Below are 20718 nucleotides of genomic sequence, written 5' to 3'. Positions count from 1 at the left end.
ACTGGGAAATCACACTTTGCAATAATCTGAGCACTGCGCCCAGAAAAATACGCTTTGCGATACAGACAAACGGCCATGTTGGAGAGATCTAAAATCGAAATTACTATGTAAATAATCCATTACCTTTGATTCTCTTCATCAGATGTCACTTCCAGGAATCCCAGGTCCATAACGAATGTAGTTTTGTTCAAAAAAGCTCATCATTTATGTCCAAAAGCTCCGTGTTGTTAGCACATGATCTAAGCCCGCCGGACTTCACTTCATGAACGAGGGGAAAAAATATATTTACGTTCGTTCAAACATGTCAAACGTTGTATAGCATAAATCATTAGTGCCTTTTTAAACCAGAACATGAATAATATTCAAGGTGGACGAATGCATTCTCTTTTAAAACGTATTGGAACGAGGGTACCCAACATGACCTCGCGCCAGAGTCTAATCGGCCATCACCGTTCCAAGGCTCTTGTTCGGTCAGATCTCATAGTAGAAGACTCAAAACACTTTGTAAAGGCTGGTGACATCTAGTGGAAGCAATAGGAAGTGCCAAAACATTAATCAGCCCCTGTGTGTTTCAATGGCATAGGCTTAAAGGTAATTCAACACATCAGGTATCCAATTCCTGTCAGAAAATGTCTCAGGGTTTTGCCTGCCAAATGAGTTCTGTTATACTCACAGACACCATTCAAACAGTTTTAGAAACTTTAGGGTGTTTTCTATCCATATATAATAAGTATATGCATATTCTAGTTACTGGGTAGGATTAGTAACCAGATTAAATCGGGTACGTTTTTTTTATCCAGCCGTGAAAATACTGCCCCCTAGCCCCAACAGGTTAACAGGAAGCCAGTGTAGGGAGGCTAGCACTGGAGTAATATGATCAAATTTTTTGGTTCTAGTCAGGATTCTAGCAGCCGTATTTAGCACTAACTGAAGTTTATTTAGTGCTTTATCCGGGTAGCCGGAAAGTAGAGCATTGCAGTAGTCCAGCCTAGAAGTAACAAAAGCATGGATAAATTTTTCTGCGTCATTTTTGGACAGAAAATTTCTGATTTTTGCAATGTTACGTAGATGGAAAAAAGCTGTCCTTGAAACAGTCTTGATATGTTCTTCAAAAGAGAGATCAGGGTCCAGAGTAACGCCGAGGTCCTTCACAGTTTTATTTGAGACGACTGTACAACCATCCAGATTAATTGTCAGATTCAACAGAAGATCTCTTTGTTTCTTGGGACCTAGAACAAGCATCTCTGTTTTGTCCGAGTTTAAAAGTAGAAAGTTTGCAGCCATCCACTTCTTTATGTCTGAAACACAGGCTTCTAGCGAGGGCAATTTTGGGGCTTCACCATGTTTCATTGAAATGTACAGCTGTGTGTCGTCCGCATAGCAGTGAAATTTAACATTATGTTTTCGAATGACATCCCCAAGAGGTAAAATATATAGTGAAAACAATAGTGGTCCTAAAACGGAACCTTGAGGAACACCGAAATTTACAATTAATTTGTCAGAGGACAAACCATTCACAGAGACAAACTGATATCTTTCCGACAGATAAGATCTAAACCAGGCCAGAACTTGTCCATGTAGACCAATTTGGGTTTCCAATCTCTCCAAAAGAATGTGGTGATCGATGGTATCAAAAGCAGCACTAAGATCTAGGAGCACGAGGACAGATGCAGAGCCTCGGTCTGACATCATTAACCTGTTAGGGCTAGGGGGCAGCATTTGCACGTCTGGATAAAAAAAATGTACCCGATTTAATCTGGTTACTAATCCTACCCAGTAACTAGAATATGCATATACTTATTATATATGGATAGAAAGCACTCTAAAGTTTCTAATATTCAAGGTGGACGAATGCATACTCTTTTATAACGTATTGGAACGAGGGTACCCAACATGAACTCGCGCGCCAGGTGTCTAATGGGACATCATCGTTCCATGGCTCTTGTTCGGTCAGATCTCCCTCCAGAAGACTCAAAACACTTTGTAAAGGCTGGTGACATCTAGTGGAAGCAATAGGAAGTGCCAAAATATTCCTCAGCCCCTGTGTTTTTCAATGGGATAGGTTTAAAGGTAATACAACACATCAGGTTTCCACTTCCTGTCAGAAAATGTCTCAGGGTTTTGCCTGCCAAATGAGTTCTGTTATACTCACAGACACCATTCAAACAGTTTTAGAAACTTTAGAGTGTTTTCTATCCATATATAATAAGTAGATGCATATTCTAGTTACTGGGTAGGATTAGTAACCAGATTAAATCGGGTACATTTTTTTATCCAGACGTGCAAATGCTGCCCCCTAGCCCTAACAGGCTAACATACTCTAAATTTATGCTTTCGCCGTAAAACCTTTTTGAAATCGTAAAACGTGGTTAGATTAAGGAGATGTTTATCTTTCAAAGGGTGTAAAATAGTTGTATGTTTGAAAAATTTGAATTTTGACATTTATTTGGATTCAAATTTGCCGCTCTTGAAATGCACCTGCTGTTGATGGAGTGCACCACGGGTGGCACGCTAGCGTCCCACCTAGCCCATAGAGGTTAATATGGTTATGGAACACTATAATTTGTTTACAAGCACGATAGCTGTACTTTTAGTTGATGTTTTACGCAGCTTGTTGCCGTTAGCTAATCGGCGTTTCTCAATGAGTTCAAAGCACGTGAATGCATACAACTGGTATTTACGACTTAACAACTGGTAAATTCCCACCTCCCACTTACGAATGCAACATAACACCAAGCATAAGCAGCTGACACAAACAATGTCAATAGGAAGACCAAGATGCTGGACCCTAGTAGACTAAGTCTTATTCTGAAAGGGGTCAGACGGTAGGAAATATTAAAGTCACAGTTCCTACTTTGATGAGGACGGGGAAAGAGATGGAAATACAAGATTGAATAATGGCTGTTCTGTTTTCCCCTACGTCACCCCAACGTTTCAGGACAACATGATGGAAATGGAAGATTGAATAATGGCTGTTCTGTTTTCCCCTCCGTCACCCCACGTTTCAGGACAACATGATGGAAATGGAAGATTGAATAATGGCTGTTCTGTTGTCCCCACCGTCACCCCACGTTTCAGGACAACATGATGGAAATGGAAGATTGAATAATGGCTGTTCTGTTGTCCCCACCGTCACCCCACGTTTCAGGACAACATGATGGAAACGGAAGATGGAATAATGGCTGCTATGTCACCCCACGTTTCAGGACAACATGATGGAAATGGAAGATGGAATAATGGCTGCTATGTCACCCCAACGTTTCCACATCTGTTCCTTTGTAAGCGCGGAGTCACTGCGCTGATAGGGAAATGACCTGTTAGTGGTGAGCTCCCACTGCTACGTCTTACTGGCCGTCATAGTGACCACCTAGCTGTGTCTGTCGGACCAACCTGCTGCACCAGACCAGCCACGACAATGACGGTATTCAGAAAGTAAGGTTTTAGGGCACAGCTTGACACTAATACAAAACGAAGAATGGAAGTAGAAAATGTAATGCAAATGTTCTTGGTGGGAAAGTAGGCCAACCACTTCCTCTAACTACTCAGGTTTTCTTGGAATTTGATAAGTGTTAGCCCTGTGCCTCTGGCTTGGTTATTATTGAGAACATTAGCTATTATAAAGAGACTTTAATGTGACCGTGGGACAGGATTCCTGTTATATAAGGACAAGACAAGACCGTGGGACAGGATTCCTGTTATATAAGGACAAGACAAGACCGTGGGACAGGATTCCTGTTATATAAGGACAAGACAAGACCGTGGGACAGGATTCCTGTTATATAAGGACAAGACAAGTCCGTGGGACAGGATTCCTGTTATATAAGGACAAGACAAGACCGTGGGACAGGATTCCTGTTATATAAGGACAAGACAAGACCGTGGGACAGGATTCCTGTGAAGACACTGTAAGGACATGGAAGTGTAGTCACCAGCAGACATGGCAGAGGCGTTAGGAGACCCTTTAAGGCATGTCTGTCTGACTGACCAGCTGCACCAGACCAGCCACGATGATGACGCTCTTCAGAAAGTAGAGTTTTAGGGCACAACTTGATACAAAAAACTCTAATAAAAAACAGAAAGTAAAAAAGGTCAGGTTATGTTAATAGATAATGCGTGTGGTTCTTGTTAGAAAAGAAGGACAAAGCCTTTCTCACTCAGATTTCCTTGGGATATAGTGTAAGCGCAATGGCTCTGTCTCAGCTGTTGAGATCATTGACAATTTATTGTGCAGACCTTATTGAGATAGTGGGACACGGACAGGATTCCACTAAGGACATTATAAGGACACTAGGGTGTACAAGTACCAGCAGACATGGCTTTATCATCACACTGAAGGGCTTTACTTCAACAGGTGGACATGTACCTTGTACAGTGGCAGCCATTGGAAACGCTTTGATGTCATAGCATATGAGGTTTTTTTGGAGACCCTTTAAGAATGGTCTAATGTTCTGTTGGCCATTAGCCCTGTATGGAATGTTTGTGCACATTCCTCAGAGGAAAACAGGAACCAGGTCGTATACTTAGGCCAGGATTCAAATGGAGGCTGCGTTGGAGAACACTTGACAGTTAAAGGTAATTTCCATTTCAACCGACATCTGCAGCGTTTACCATAAATTCCATCACTGCTGACACAGGAACATTGCCTTTAAAAAGGTCTAAGGGCCCAGGGATGGGTTTCTACTAAGCTGACATAGGGAATTGTTTTAAGATGGTCATACCAAGTATCATTTAGATAATTCATTTGGACTTTTAGGACCCCTGTAAGTAATGAAAACAGATATTTGATTAGACATTGAATTTGGCCTTACTGCTATTAGCCCACAGAAACACATTGAATAACAACAGTTCTGTAAGGTTATACATGTATATGATGTAGCCTACATAGATAACGCATGCAGACACGTGCACAAAAACACACATGCAAGCACATGTGTCGGATAGCTACGCACGCACACACACATCCACACACAAACACACCCCAATTAATGATGCGATGGAAGTGAGTCAAATGACCAAATTTCCCTCTAGTGGCCTCATGGGTGGAACCTTATTAATATGTTTCATCATTTCATCATTAATAAACATTATATTGGTTTAAACTGAGAAAATATGGTGTTTCTGTGTCAAATGGTTTTGTTATATTTCAGTCTTCTGTGATGTATATAAAGTGTAATATTGGGAGGCAAACTCAAAACTAAATACACTATATATATATATATATATATATATACACTATATGTGGACACCCCTTCAAATTAGTGGATTCGGCTATTTCAGCCACACCCGTTGCTGACAGGCGTATAAAATCGAGCACATGGCCAAGCGATCTCCATAGGAAACGTTGGCAGTAGAATGGCCTTACTGAAGAGCTCAGTGACTTTCAACGTGGCACCGTCATAGGATGCCACCTTTCCAACACGTCAGTTCATCACATTTCTGCCCTGCTAGAGATTCCCTGGTCAACTGTAAGTGCTGTTATTGTGAAATGGAAATGTCTTGGAGCAACAACGGCTCAGCCACGAAGTGGTAGGCCACACAAGCTCACAGAATGGGACCACAGAGTGCTGAAACGGATAGCACGTAAAAATCATCTGTCCTCGGTTGCAACACTCACTACCGAGTTCCAAACTGCCTCTGGAAGCAACGTCAGCACAAACACTGTTCATTGGGAGATTCATGGAATGGGTTTCCATGGCCTGCAGCCGCCACTATGTAAATGTATTAAACTGGGATAGAGGTTCACTTTGTAAATGTATTAAACTGTGATAGAGGATCACTCTGTAAATGTATTAAACTGTGATAGAGGATCACTTTGTAAATGTATTACACTGTGATAGAGGATCACTCTGTAAATGTATTAAACTGTGATAGAGGATCACTCTGTAAATGTATTAAACTGTGATAGAGGTTCACTCTGTAAATGTATTAAACTGTGATAGAGGATCACTATGTAAATGTATTAAACTGTGATAGAGGATCACTCTGTAAATGTATTAAACTGTGATAGAGGATCACTCTGTAAATGTATTAAACTGTGATAGAGGATCACTCTGTAAATGTATTAAACTGTGATAGAGGATCACTCTGTAAATGTATTAAACTGGGATAGAGGATCACTCTGTAAATGTATGAAACTGTGATAGAGGATCACTCTGTAAATGTATTAAACTGTGATAGAGGATCACTCTGTAAATGTATTAAACTGTGATAGGGATAGAGGATCACTTTGTAAATGTATTAAACTGTAATAGAGGTTCACTCTGAAAATGTATTAAACTGTGATAGAGGATCACTCTGTCAATGTATTAACCTGTGATAGAGGATCACTCTGTAAATGTATTAAACTGGAATAGAGGATCACTATGTAAATGTATTAAACTGGAATAGAGGATCACTCTGTAAATGTATTAAACTGGAATAGAGGATCACTCTGTCAATGTATTAAACTGTGATAGATGATCACTATGTAAATGTATTAAACTGGAATAGAGGATCACTCTGTAAATGTATTAAACTGGAATAGAGGATCACTCTGTAAATGTATTAAACTGGAATAGAGGATCACGATGTAAATGTATTAAACTGTGATAGAGGATCACTCTGTCAATGTATTAACCTGTGATAGAGGATCACTCTGTAAATGTATTAAACTGGAATAGAGGATCACTATGTAAATGTATTAAACTGGAATAGAGGATCACTCTGTAAATGTATTAAACTGTCATAGAGGATCACTCTGTAAATGTATTAAACTGTGATAGAGGATCACTTTGTAAATGTATTAAACTGTGATAGAGGATCACTTTGTAAATGTATTAAACTGTCATAGAGGATCACTTTGTAAATGTATTAAACTGTGATAGAGGATCACTCTGTAAATGTATTAAACTGTGATAGAGGATCACTCTGTAAATGTAATAAACTGTGATAGAGGATCACTATGTAAATGTATTAAACTGTGATAGAGGATCACTATGTAAATGTATTAAACTGTGATAGAGGTTCACTCTGTAAATGTATTAAACTGTGATAGAGGATCACTTTGTAAATGTATTAAACTGGGATAGAGGATCACTATGTAAATGTATTAAACTGTGATAGAGGATCACTCTGTAAATGTATTAAACTGTGATAGAGGATCACTCTGTAAATGTAATAAACTGTGATAGAGGGTCACTATGTAAATGTATTAAACTGTGATAGAGGATCACTATGTAAATGTATTAAACTGTGATAGAGGTTCACTCTGTAAATGTATTAAACTGTGATAGAGGATCACTTTGTAAATGTATTAAACTGGGATAGAGGATCACTATGTAAATGTATTAACCTGTGATACAGGATCACTCTGTAAATGTATTAAACTGTGATAGAGGATCACTCTGTAAATGTATTAAACTGTGATAGAGGTTCACTCTGTAAATGTATTAAACTGTCATAGTGATAGAGGTTCACTTTGTAAATGTATTAAACTGTGATAGAGGATCACTCTGTAAATGTATTAAACTGTGATAGAGGTTCACTTTGTAAATGTATTAAACTGTGATAGAGGATCACTCTGTAAATGTATTAAACTGTGATAGAGGTTCACTTTGTAAATGTATTAAACTGTGATAGAGGATCACTATGTAAATGTATTAAACTGTGATAGAGGATCACTCTGTAAATGTATTAAACTGTGATAGAGGATCACTCTGTAAATGTATTAAACTGTGATAGAGGATCACTATGTAAATGTATTAACCTGTGATAGAGGATCACTTTGTAAATGTATTAAACTGTGATAGAGGGTCACTCTGTAAATGTATTAAACTGTGATAGAGGATCACTCTGTAAATGTATTAAACTGTGCATTTTACCAGTTCCAGTCCCCTTCCTCCTGGGGATACTTTTTGAGAAGCTCTGTTCTGAGAAACTCAGTTCTGGTGACCAAATAAAAGTACATTCTACTCCAAAATGTATCAAAATAAAATTATGCTGACACCATCTAAAATATAATTTCCACCTCCAGAAATGAGCCCAATAAGATATTAGTAAAAATGTTAAATGATTTTAACACATTGGAACAAAAAACCTGTATGGATGGTATATTATCAGCTATTAGCAATAAACATTATCAACTGATGCAGCACAGTGGCTATAAATACAATGGCTGAATCATGGGGTTTGTCTATCTACATTATCACCTGTATGAACTGATGCAGCATAGTGACTGTAAATACATAGGCTGAATCATCGGGTTAGTCTATCTACATTATCACCTGTATGAACTGATAACACATGGTCTGATAAACACTCCTAACAACCCCACCACTAGGAGGTGTCCACATGGTCTGATAAACACTCCTAACAACCCCACCACTAGGAGGTGTCCACATGGTCTGATAAACACTCCTAACAACCCCACCACTAGGAGGTGTCCACATGGTCTGATAAACACTCCTAACAACCCCACCACTAGGAGGTGTCCACATGGTCTGATAAACACTCCTAACAACCAGACCACTAGGAGGTGTCCACATGGTCCTAAATCACACCGTTTCCTCATTTTGCATCACATTCCAATGATAAAACTGGTCATGTTGCCTAGTGGTTAGAGTGTTGGGAATGTAGCTGAAAGGTCACTGGTTTGAATACCTGAGCTGTCAAGGTGTAAATCTGTCTATGTGCCGTTAAGCAAGGCACTTAACCCTAATTTGCTCCAAGGGAACCGTACTACTATGGCTGACCCTGTACAACAACACATTACACTGCACCTATCATACTACTGTCTGACCCTGTACAACAACACATTACAATGCACCTATCATACTACTGTCTGACCCTGTACAACAACACATTACACTGCACCTATCATACTACTGTCTGACCCTGTACAACAACACATTACACTGCACCTATCATACTACTGTCTGACCCTGTATAACAACACATTACACTGCACCTATCATACTACTGTCTGACCCTGTACAACAACACATTACACTGCATCTATCATACTACTGTCTGACCCTGTACAACAACACATTACACTGCACCTATCATACTACTGTCTGACCCTGTACAACAACACATTACACTGCACCTATCATACTACTGTCTGACCCTGTACAACAACACATTACACTGCACCTATCATACTACTGTCTGACCCTGTACAACAACACATTACACTGCACCTATCATACTACTGTCTGACCCTGTACAACAACACATTACACTGCACCTATCATACTACTGTCTGACCCTGTACAACAACACATTACACTGCACCTATCATACTACTGTCTGACCCTGTACAACAACACATTACACTGCACCTATCATACTACTATGGCTGACCCTGTAAAACAACACCTATCATACTACTATGGCTGACCCTGTACAACAACACATTACACTGCACCTATCATACTACTGTCTGACCCTGTACAACAACACATTACACTGCACCTATCATACTACTGTCTGACCCTGTACAACAACACATTACACTGCACCTATCATACTACTGTCTGACCCTGTACAACAACACATTACACTGCACCTATCATACTACTATGGCTGACCCTGTACAACAACACATTACACTGCACCTATCATACTACTGTCTGACCCTGTACAACAACACATTACACTGCACCTATCATACTACTGTCTGACCCTGTACAACAACACATTACACTGCACCTATCATACTACTGTCTGACCCTGTACAACAACACATTACACTGCACCTATCATACTACTATGGCTGACCCTGTACAACAACACATTACACTGCACCTATCATACTACTGTCTGACCCTGTACAACAACACATTACACTGCACCTATCATACTACTGTCTGACCCTGTACAACAACACATTACACTGCACCTATCATACTACTGTCTGACCCTGTACAACAACACATTACACTGCACCTATCATACTACTGTCTGACCCTGTACAACAACACATTACACTGCACCTATCATACTACTGTCTGACCCTGTACAACAACACATTACACTGCACCTATCCTACTACTGTCTGACCCTGTACAACAACACATTACACTGCACCTATCATACTACTGTCTGACCCTGTACAACAACACATTACACTGCACCTATCATACTACTGTCTGACCCTGTACAACAACACATTACACTGCACCTATCATACTACTATGGCTGACCCTGTACAACAACACATTACACTGCACCTATCATACTACTGTCTGACCCTGTATAACAACACATTACACTGCACCTATCATACTACTGTCTGACCCTGTACAACAACACATTACACTGCACCTATCATACTACTGTCTGACCCTGTACAACAACACATTACACTGCACCTATCATACTACTGTCTGACCCTGTACAACAACACATTACACTGCACCTATCATACTACTGTCTGACCCTGTACAACAACACATTACACTGCACCTATCATACTACTGTCTGACCCTGTACAACAACACATTACACTGCACCTATCATACTACTGTCTGACCCTGTACAACAACACATTACACTGCACCTATCATACTACTGTCTGACCCTGTACAACAACACATTACACTGCACCTATCATACTACTGTCTGACCCTGTACAACAACACATTACACTGCACCTATCATACTACTGTCTGACCCTGTACAACAACACATTACACTGCACCTATCATACTACTATGGCTGACCCTGTACAACAACACATTACACTGCACCTATCATACTACTGTCTGACCCTGTACAACAACACATTACACTGCACCTATCATACTACTGTCTGACCCTGTACAACAACACATTACACTGCACCTATCATACTACTGTCTGACCCTGTACAACACATTACACTGCACCTATCATACTACTGTCTGACCCTGTACAACAACACATTACACTGCACCTATCATACTACTGTCTGACCCTGTACAACAACACATTACACTGCACCTATCATACTACTGTCTGACCCTGTACAACAACACATTACACTGCACCTATCATACTACTGTCTGACCCTGTACAACAACACATTACACTGCACCTATCATACTACTGTCTGACCCTGTACAACAACACATTACACTGCACCTATCATACTACTGTCTGACCCTGTACAACAACACATTACACTGCACCTATCATACTACTATGGCTGACCCTGTACAACAACACATTACACTGCACCTATCATACTACTGTCTGACCCTGTACAACAACACATTACACTGCACCTATCATACTACTGTCTGACCCTGTACAACAACACATTACACTGCACCTATCATACTACTGTCTGACCCTGTACAACACATTACACTGCACCTATCATACTACTGTCTGACCCTGTACAACAACACATTACACTGCACCTATCATACTACTGTCTGACCCTGTACAACACATTACACTGCACCTATCATACTACTGTCTGACCCTGTACAACACATTACACTGCACCTATCATACTACTATGGCTGACCCTGTAAAACAACACCTATCATACTACTGTCTGACCCTGTACAACAACACATTACACTGCACCTATCATACTACTGTCTGACCCTGTAAAACAACACATTACACTGCACCTATCATACTACTATGGCTGACCCTGTAAAACAACACCTATCATACTACTGTCTGACCCTGTAAAACAACACCTATCATACTACTATGGCTGACCCTGTACAACAACACATTACACTGCACCTATCATACTACTATGGCTGACCCTGTAAAACAACACCTATCATACTACTGTCTGACCCTGTAAAACAACACATTTCACTGCACCTATCATACTACTGTCTGACCCTGTATAACAACACATTTCACTGCACCTATCATACTACTGTCTGACCCTGTATAACAACACATTTCACTGCACCAATCCGCTGTCTGTGACAATAAAACATTTTAAAAGCTAGCTAACATAGAAAATGACAGCACTGATTTTTTTTTAAATATAACAACAGTTAATTTAACAATGCTGGTTATAAATCTTGTTGACATTCATCCAAGGACAGCTTGACTTGCATTACACTCTCACTGCAGAAAAAAATATTCTCATGAAATCACATGACTTCTAGTTAGAGAAAAGGATTCCTGTAAACACGGCCTGCTACAAGCAGGAAACAAGTTATGGACGAACCAGAAATGTAACATATATGTTTGATAGTAACCCTGGATGATGCATGTTAGAACTATCTTGTCATCTTTTTGGCTAACCACATTGGAACATTCTAGTCTTTAAGGACATGAACTGGCAGAACAGGTTTCAGCAAAGTATGGAGTCATTGTTTTCAGGAAGGTGTACCCATGGCCAGTGGTGTAAAGTACTTCAGTAAAAGTACTATAAAGTACTACATAAGTCGTTTTTTGGGGGGTATCTGTACTTTACTTTTGAATTTATATTTTTGATAACTTTACATCACTACATTCCCAAAGAAAATAATGTACTTTTTAATCTATACATTTTACCTGACACCCAAAAGTACTCGTTACATTTTGAAAGCTTAGCAGGAAAGGAAAATGGTCTAATTCACTTATCAAGACAACACATGGTCATCTCTACTGCCTCTGATCTGGCGGAGTCAGGAAACACAAATGCATCTTTTGTAAATTACGTCTTCGTTTTGGTATGTGACCCCTATCCATACATTTTAAAAAACAAGATAATGGTGATGCCTGCTTTGCTTAATAGAAGGAATTTGAAACGATTTATACTTTTAATTTCACTTTTCATACTTAACTATATATAGAACCAAATATTTTTAGACTTTTACTCAGGTATAACAATTGGGTACTTTTTACACAACTGTCTATGATGATAGGAGAGAAAGGAGGCAGACTAAGAGCAAGGACAGCCACCTGAACTACTGCCCTACAAAAGACAAGGAGCAGTCTACACACACAGCCACCTGAACTACTGCCCTAGAAAAGACAAGGGGCAGTCTACACAAACAGCCACCTGAACTACTGCCCTAGAAAAGACAAGGAGCAGTCTACACAAACAGCCACCTGAACTACTGCCCTAGAAAAGACAAGGAGCAGTCTACACACACAGCCACCTGAACTACTGCCCTAGAAAAGACAAGGAGCAGTCTACACAAACAGTGAATCTGAGAAAAATGGTTTCAAGTTTGTTTTTTAGTCCATGCATATCAACCATGACCACTGATCTGACCTATGACCCCCTATGTGTCACGGTTGTCGTAGGTTGAAGCGGACCAAGACGCAGCGGGGAAATGTGCACTCATCTTCTTTTATTTAAACGGACAAAGAAGGTGAACCAAAACACAACACAACGACTAATAACAGGCCGGTAAGGCGACAAAGCTATACCCAGCACAATCTCCCACAAAACACTAAAACAAACACATACCTAATTTATAGAACCCTCAATCAAAGGCAACGAGAAAACACCTGCCTCCAATTGAGGGTTCAACCCCCAATTAACTAAACATAGAAATACAAATAACTAGACTGAACATAGAAATACATAAACATAGAACAGTGCCCAAAACCCAGAATACTAAATCAAACACCCTACAACTAACACAACCAACCCGAACCACATAAAACAAATACCCCCTGCCACGTCCTGACCAAACTACAATAACAAATAACCCCTTTTACTGGTCAGGATGTGACACTATGACCCCTAAAACGCAAAAGAAAAGTGCAATATCTAGAAATCTGAATGTGTTTATCCAGCTTTCTTGTTGTTTTTCTGTTTGATGGAACTAGTTGAGAGTTCTGTGTTATTTCTTATTTTATGTACCTTTATTTAACCAGGTAGGCCAGTTGAGAACAAGTTCTCATTTATAACTGCGACCTGGCCAAGATAAAGCAAAGCAGTGTGACACAAACAACACAGAGTTACACATGGGATAAATGTCATGTCCTGACCAGTAAAAGGGGTTATTTGTTATTGTAGTTTGGTCAGGGCGTGGCAGGGGGTGTTTGTTTTGTGTGTTTCGGGGTTTTGATGTATGTTCTATATTTTCTATTTCTATGTTTATTCTAGGTTTCTCTTTCTATGTTGTATTTTTTCAATGACCTCCAATTAGAGGCAGCTGGTGGTTGTTGTCTCTAATTGGAGGCCATATTTAGTGTGTTTTTGTTTTCACTTGTGTTTGTGGGTGGTTGTTTCCGGTTTAGTCTGTGCACCTTACTGGACTGTTATCGTCTTTATTTTGTTTGAGTGTGTTTACCTTCAATAAATACGAAGATGAGCAATATACCCGCTGCATATTGGTCCGATGATTTTCCTCTTCAGACGATGAAGTTTATGACAATTAACAAACGTACAGTCAATAACACAATAGAAAAGTCTATATACAGTGTGTGCAAATGTAGTAAGATTAGGGAGGTAAGGCAATAAATAGGCCAGAGTGGAGAAATAATTACAATTTAGCAATTAAACACTGGAGTGATAGATGTGCAGAAGATGAATGTGCAAGTAGAGATACTGGGGTGCAAAGGATAACAAAAAACAAAATGGGGATGAGGCAGTTGGTTGGGCAATTTACAGATGGGCTATGTACAGGTGCAATGATCGGTAAGCTGCTCTGACAGCTGATGCTTAAAGTTAGTGAGGGAGATGTGAGTCTCCAGCTTCAGTGATTTTTGCAGTTCGTTCCAGTCATTGGCAGCAGGGAACTGGAAGGAAAGGCGGCCAAAGGAGGAATTGGCTTTGGAGGTGACCAGTGAAATATACCTGCTGGAGCGCATGCTACGGGTGGGTGCTGCTATTGTGACCAGTGAGCTGAGATAAGGCGTGGCTTTACCTAGCAAAGGCTTATAGATGACCTGGAGCCAGTGGGTTTGGCGACGAATATGAAGCGAGGGCCAGCCAACGAGAGCATACAGGTCGCAGTGATGGGTAGTATATCGGGCTTTGGTGACAAAACGGATGGCACTGTGATAGACTACATCCAATTTTCTGAGTAGAGTGTTGGAGGATATTTTGTAAATGACATCACCGAAGTCAAGGATCGGTAGGATAGTCAGTTTTACAAGGGTATGTTTGGCAGCATGAGTGAAGGATGCTTTGTTGCAGAGTTGTATGGCATTGAAGCTCGTCTAGAGGGTTGTTAACACAGTGTCCAAAGAAGGGCCAGATGTATACAGAATGGTGTCGTCTGCGTAGAGGTGGATCAGAGACTCACCAGCAGCAAGAGCGACATCATTGATGTATATAGAGAAAAGAGTTGGCCCAAGAATTGAACCCTGTGGCACCCCCATAGAGACTGCCAGAGGTCCGGACAACAGGCCCTCCGATTTGACACACTGAACTCTATCTGAAAAGTAGTTGGTGAACCAGGCAAGGCAATCATTTGAGAAACCAAGGCTGTTGAGTCTGCTGATAAGAATACGGTGATTGACAGAGTCGAAAGCCTTGGCCAGTTCGATGAAGACGGCTGCACAGTATTTTCTTTTATCAATGGCGGTTATGATATCGTTAAGGACCTTGAGCGTGGCTGAGGTGCACCCATGATCAGCTCTGAAACCAGATTGCATAGCGGAGAAGGTACAGTGGGATTCGTGATGGTCGGTGATCTGTTTATTAACTTGGCTTTCGAAGACTTTAGAAAGGCAGGGTAGGATAGATATAGGTCTTTAATAGTTTGGGTCTAGAGTGTCACCCACTTTGAAGAGGGGGGATGACCGCGGCAGCTTTCCAGTCTTTAAGCGATCTCAGACGATACGAAAGAGAGGTTGAACAGGCTAGTTATGTAGTTGTGTTTTCATGTTTTGAATGTTGTATTGCAGTAGGCCTAACCCTCACCAATTATTCTGGTGATGGAGAGAGACACCAGACAAGACACAGAGACATAAACAGAAGAATAGGATATGTGTGTGTGAGAGAGAGAGAGAGAGAGAGAGAGAGAGAGAGAGAGAGAGAGACTTTAATCAGTTTGACTCATTGGACAGGTCAGAGTCTATGTTTGAAGTTGTTGAGTCATTTTTGGCAATACACTGGTGTTGTATTCATGGTTTTAGCTGTTGAAATTCCGTCCCGGACCCACCTACTGGCTATGAGCTAAGCCACCAATGTCTTCACATCCTAGGGGAGAGAGGAGCTGCTACCCCTGGGGAGAGAGGAGCTGCTACCCCTGGGGAGAGAGGAGCTGCTACCCCTGGGGAGATAGGAGCTGCTACCCCTGGGGAGAGTGGAGCTGCTACCCCTGGGGAGAGAGAGGAGCTGCTACCCCTGGGGTGAGAAGAACTGCAACCAGCAGAGACTGCGACCATGCTCGGGAAGAGCTTAGTGATTGGTGATTGTTGGGGCATGATTGGCAGGAGCTTCAGTAATGAAGACTGCTGCACTTGCTGATGTTTCACAATATGCCACGGCCGTCTCAGTCACCAGGTCTCAACACAACTGAACACAACCATCCCTCCAATAGACTTCCAGACAGTTGTAGAATGTTTGCCAAGGCACATTGTAAGAGCTGTAAAGAGAGAGGGACTCGGAGAGAGAACAGGTAGAACCTGATATGTAAATGAGCAGAGCAAACGAAAGCAACTTTCGACGACCGAATGATCATTCAGACTCTGTTTCTATTGAGAGATAAAAGGTAAGACGACGATTGTCATGTGAATTAATATAGTTGATGATATTGTCATGTGTATTAATATAGTTGATGATATTGTTTTGTGTATTCATATAGTTGGTGATATTGTTGTGTGTATTCATATAGTTGATGGTATTGTTGTGTGTATTAATATAGTTGATGATATTGTTATGTGTATTAATATAGTTGATGATATTGTTGTGTGTATTAATATAGTTGATGATATTGTTGTGTGTATTCATATAGTTGATGATATTGTTATGTGTATTAATATAGTTGATGATATTGTTGTGTGTATTAATATAGTTGATGGTATTGTTATGTGTATTAATATAGTTGATGATATTGTTATGTGTATTAATATAGTTGATGATATTGTTATGTGTATTAATATAGTTGATGATATTGTTATGTGTATTAATATAGTTGATGGTATTGTTGTGTGTATTCATATAGTTGGTGATATTGTTGTGTGTATTAATATAGTTGATGATATTGTTATGTGTATTAATATAGTTGATGATATTGTTATGTGTATTAATATAGTTGATGATATTGTTATGTGTATTCATATAGTTGGTGATATTGTTATGTGTATTAATATAGTTGATGATATTGTTATGTGTATTAATATAGTTGGTGATATTGTTATGTGTATTCATATAGTTGATGATATTGTTATGTGTATTAATATAGTTAATGATATTGTTGTGTGTATTCATATAGTTGATGATATTTTTGGGGGACAGTGTTATAATAGTCCTACTCTCCTTAAAATGTTTTGGATATAAATTAGATGCGTGGGGTGAATTCGTTCTGTGCCCATCTGTGTGCCCCAGGGTGATCGCTCCTACACTATCTACAATCTAAAAGGGTTCTTTGGCCGTCCCCATAGGAGAACCCTTTGTAGAACCCTTTTTTTGGTACTAGGTAGAACACTTTTGGGTTCCGTGAAGAACCCTTTCCACAGAGGGTTCTACATGGAAGCCAGAAGGGTTCTACCTGGAACCCAAAAGCGTTCTCCTACGGGGACGGCCGGAGGACCCGTTTGGAACCCTTTATTCTAAGAGTGTACTGTATCATAGGTCTATAGACTTGTCTTCTCAAAACAGGCTTAAAACACAACAAGCAACAAACAAACATTTTCTCTTTATAATCTACAGTTAACTCTTTTCACTCAGGAAGGTATGTTGTGTGAAAGAGAGACTAATAAATATTGTTCGAGAGACTAACAACAACTTACACTTCCTCAAAACAGTTTGTGCGTATTCATTAGTGCCCAGCGTAGCAAAACGTTTGGCAACAGAAACCGTTTAGGTCACGTTGTACAGCGTTTAGAGTAAACGGTTTATGTTTTATTTAACATCTTAAAACTGTTGGCTGTGGAGTAAACTAATGAATACAACCCAGGTTGTCGCCTACGACTCGGCATGTTGATACCTGCCTCTTGCTGAAACCTGAGCGTAGCCTGAGGGGTATACTATGATAAAGGCTTGATATACTGGTTTTCTAAAGTTAGCCAGCTTCAGTTAGCTTCACATTCCAGCTCAGGCCTCACCCATCAGAATATACAGAACAGAACAGAAAAAAATCACAATGAAGTTTCAAGGTGAGAATCCTGCCAGGGATTATTGTAAAGTGTGTAGATAAATTAAATGTAATGTTAGTATAGTGAATAACAGTAAAACACTCCTAACAGACTACTACTACTGAGACAGGTTGGTGTAATGTTAGTATAGTGAATGACAGTAAAACACTCCTAACAGTCTACTACTACTGAGACAGGTTGGTGTAATGTTAGTATAGTGAATGACAGTAAAACACTCCTAACAGTCTACTACTACTGAGACAGGTTGGTGTAATGTTAGTATAGTGAATGACAGTAAAACACTCCTAACAGTCTACTACTACTGAGACAGGTTGGTGTAATGTTAGTATAGTGAATGACAGTAAAACACTCCCAACAGTCTACTACTACTGAGACAGGTTGGTGTAATGTTAGTATAGTGAATGACAGTAAAACTCTCCTAACAGTCTACTAGTACTGAGACAGGTTGGTGTAATGTTAGTATAGTGAATGACAGTAAAACTCTCCTAACAGTCTACTACTACTGAGACAGGTTGGTGTAATGTTAGTATAGTGAATGACAGTAAAACTCTCCTAACAGTCTACTACTACTGAGACAGGTTGGTGTCCGTTTAATCAGACAAAATGGAGTTGACTGGACGTGGTCAAGTCAATTTCAATATATCAATATTCAGATGTTATACTTCTACATTTAACATTTCATATGATAATGTAATTGTATCATAGTTCCACTATAGTGTAGTGATCCTCTACATTTCATATGATAATGTAATTGTATCATAGTTCCACTATAGTGTAGTGATCCTCTACATTTCATATGATAATGTAATTGTATCATAGTTCCTCTATAGTGTAGTGATTCTCTACATTTCATATGATAATGTAATTGTATCATAGTTCCACTATAGTGTAGTGATCCTCTACATTTCATATGATAATGTAATTGTATCATAGTTCCTCTATAGTGTAGTGATTCTCTACATTTCATATGATAATGTAATTGTATCATAGTTCCTCTATAGTGTAGTGATCCGCTACATTTCATATGATAATGTAATTGTATCATAGTTCCACTATAGTGTAGTGATCCTCGCTATATGAGCCACTTCACAATTCCAACTAAGTGACCCAATTGGTGCCAATGTCGCGATGCGTAGGTTGTTGGCCTTTTACATGTGCGACCTGGGTTCACTTCCCTGCCCAGCTGTTTGCTACATTGGTGTCAGAAGTGGTATGGTGTCTGTGAGAACATCAGAATGGACCGGATGTGTGAGGGGTCTGAGTAGCTGAAGCACGGGACTAATTAACACTGATACTGGGTTAACACTATTAATACTGATACTGGGTTAACACTATTGATATTGATACTGGGTTAACACTATTTATACTGATACTGGGTTAACCCTATTGATATTGATACTGGGTTAACCCTATTGATACTGATACTGGGTTAACACTATTGATATTGATACTGGGTTAACACTATTGATACTGATACTGGGTTAACCCTATTGATATTGATACTGGGTTAACCCTATTGATACTGATACTGGGTTAACACTATTGATACTGATACTGGGTTAACACTATTGATACTGATACTGGGTTAACACTATTAATACTGATACTGGGTTAACCCTATTAATACTGATACTGGGTTAACACTATTGATACCGATACTGGGTTAACACTATTGATATTGATACTGGGTTAACCCTATTGATACTGATACTGGGTTAACCCTATTGATACTGATACTGGGTTAACCCTATTGATACTGATACTGGGTTAACACTATTCATACTGATACTGGGTTAACACTATTTATACAGATACTGGGTTAACCCTATTGATACTGATACTGGGTCAACACTATTGATACTGATACTGGGTTAACCCTATTGACACTGATACTGGGTTAACCCTATTTATACTGATACTGGGTTAACCCTATTGATACTGATACTGGGTTAACACTATTGATACTGATACTGGGTTAACCCTATTGATACTGATACTGGGTTAACCCTATTGATACTGATACTGGGTTAACCCTATTAATACTGATACTGGGTTAACCCTATTGATACTGATACTGGGTTAACCCTATTGATACTGATACTGGGTTAACCCTATTGATACTGATACTGGGTTAACCCTATTGATACTGATACTGGGTTAACCCTATTTATACTGATACTGGGTTAACCCTATTGATACTGATACTGGGTTAACACTATTGATACTGATACTGGGTTAACCCTATTGATACTGATTCTGGGTTAACCCTACTTGGGGCGGCAGGTAGCTGCGCTCCAACGCTCTAGTGGTTAGTTAGAGCGTTGGATTAGTAACCGAAAGGCTACAAGATCAAATCCCTGAGCTGACAAGGTAAAAATCGGTTGTTTACCCCTGAACAAGGCAGTTAACCCACTGTTCCTAAGCCATCATTGAAAATAAGAATTTGTTCTTAACTGACTTGCCTAGTAAAATGAATAAATAAATAAATACTGGGTTAACCCTATTTGTGCG

This window comes from Salmo salar, unplaced genomic scaffold, assembly GCF_905237065.1.
Source record: "Salmo salar unplaced genomic scaffold, Ssal_v3.1, whole genome shotgun sequence".
NCBI lineage: Eukaryota > Metazoa > Chordata > Actinopteri > Salmoniformes > Salmonidae > Salmo > Salmo salar.
This window is presented reverse-complemented; position numbering follows the sequence as displayed.